At 36.5% G+C, this 2,253-nt stretch overlaps 1 long non-coding RNA gene across 1 annotated transcript in view; it reads right to left on the reverse strand.

Annotated features, from left to right (window-relative positions):
- Nucleotides 1–581: 581 nt before the first annotated feature.
- The window catches only part of LOC106962015 (uncharacterized), a 5,846-nt gene continuing 4,174 nt past the window's right edge, over nt 582–2,253 (reverse strand). The window contains exons 3-4 of the long non-coding RNA XR_001427884.1: nt 865–909; nt 582–631 (exon numbers count right to left, since the gene is read on the reverse strand). This is a non-coding gene — a long non-coding RNA (uncharacterized LOC106962015). The remainder of the gene's footprint in view (nt 632–864; nt 910–2,253) is intronic.

A 2,253-nucleotide genomic window follows, 5' to 3' on the forward strand; every position in this document is an offset into this window, starting at 1 on the left:
CATATTGTATTTTCAAAGATTGTTTTTAGCAGTAAAAATGTAATGTTTCCACTCCCAGACCAAAAAACACACATCCATATTTGCCTGTCTGCGTTAAATGGTTCGATCCTGTTGGAGCTTCAGAGTGACGCTGTTAGCAGCAGACAGTGGAAATCACGAACGATGGTGGCGGTTACTATGCTGCTAAGAAAAGTTATAAAATCAGGTTTTCAAAGAAAAGAGAGGGAGAGAGAGAAAAAGGCAAGAGTGTTAATTTATAACCCAGTTTTTCTCCATGAAAGGTGGGTAGACTGTGTGAGATTATCAACCATTTAGCATAGTTAGCTTAGCTACAGACTACTGTTTGCCTCCATTTCACTAGCATTTAATGAATTAAGGAAAACAAATTACCAACATATTCATATATTTAACTTGTCCCTTGTACCTTTTACCACTTAACAGATGAGTCAGTCAGCAGCAGCTCTAAAACACGTCCCTCCTGACCCATCCTCTCCTGAGTGGACTTAAAGCTGCAGTATGTCACTTTTANTATGAAATGACATTGAATATTTACAAATTCATCTCAATGCAGAGTTCACATACCTTGTTGTTTTCTTCTCACTATAGTGACTCTTTTAGCATTCAATGGATTCTAAAATAAAAACCAGATCTCAGTATTTTTAGAGCACATCGATCATCTGCAGGAGATATTATTTGGTTTGAAGATGCAGAAGCTGTGATGAAATGTGTTTAAAGTGCTTTTCAAAGTAGTAAAGCTTGTTAGCTGATACTTGGATTAATTTACTAGTGAAACATTTCTGTGTTTAATTTCAAACCATTTCAACCCAGACAGCTATTAAAACGGCTTCAAGAAATAAATCTTACTATAGTTAGAGGTTGGCTGGATTGTTTCATAATCGGAAGTATCACCTGCAAAATAATAAAACGGTCAAGGTTAAAATTATAGCATGCATTTAAGAAGATTAATATTAAGTCTGTCACAAGCAGCGGTGCGGTATAGGGGGGAAAGTGATGACAATTCTAGGGGCCCTGACCAACAGGGGGCCCTCCACAATTTAATTATTTATTTTTTCTTCATAGAAATAAAAAAATAAAAAAATCAGGGTCCTAATACAAAATTAATCATATTGTATTTTCAAAGATTGGTTTTAGCAGTAAAAATGTTATGTTCCCACTCCCAGATCAAAAAACACGCATCCATATTTGCCCTCAAGCCCCACTATCTGCGTTAAATGGTTCGTTCCTACTTGGAGCTCTTGAGAGTGACGCTGTTAGCAGCAGACAGTAAGAAACAAGAACGACTGTGGCATTTACTACGCTGCTAAGAAAAGTTGTAAAATTAGGTTTTCAAAAACAAAATAGAGAGAGGGAGAGAGAGAAGCAGGCAAGAGTTTTAATTTATAACCCAGTTTTTCTCCAAGAGAGGTGAGTAGACTGTGTGAGATTATCAACCATTTAGCATAATTAGCTTAGCTACAGACTACTGTTTGCCTCATTTACACTAGCATTTAATGAATTAAGGAAAAAAATTACCAACATATTCATATATTTAACTTGTCCCTTGTACCTTTTACCACTTAACAGATGAGTCAGTCAGCAGCAGTTATAACACACGTCCCTCCTGACCCATCCTCTCCTGAGTGAAATTAAAGCTGCAGTATGTAACTTTTATATAAATATTTTTTTTCACATATTTTTTAAAACTGTCATTATGTTGTGACAGTATGGTATGAGAGGTAATCTGAAAAATCTATTTCCTCTGCCTTCTCCCAGTGCTAGAAACAACCAATCAGAGGCAGGAGAGTTTTAGTGCTGTCAATCACAATCTCATGTGGTGCTGCTCATCCTTCCTCCCCCTTGATTTGTGCCGTGCTGGAACTAGCATAGCACAGAGCTGTGTAGATTCAAACTGTGAATGCTCAGTTTAGTTAGCATAGCTACCAATGATGGCAGATAAACGGTTTCTTGTAATGATAAGTTGTTTCTCCACCATTAGTACATTTAGCAGTGAGTGAATGAAGTTGATTAACAACACTAACACCCTCATCCTGGTTCTGATTGATTGTTTTGGGCAGAATGGTGCATTACTTTAACCAGTAATTCAGGAAGGAGATGGAGGAGATTGATTGTTTTCACAGATTATCTGTCTCATAACAAACTGCTATGACATTGTGACAACTTTAACAAATATAAAGAAAACATGTTTTTTTTTATTAAAGTTATGTACTGCAGCCTGAATAAAATGCAGCTACA

Source organism: Poecilia latipinna, unplaced genomic scaffold (genome assembly GCF_001443285.1).
Source record: "Poecilia latipinna isolate Pla-1442-1.1 unplaced genomic scaffold, P_latipinna-1.0 Scaffold1360, whole genome shotgun sequence".
Lineage (NCBI taxonomy): Eukaryota > Metazoa > Chordata > Actinopteri > Cyprinodontiformes > Poeciliidae > Poecilia > Poecilia latipinna.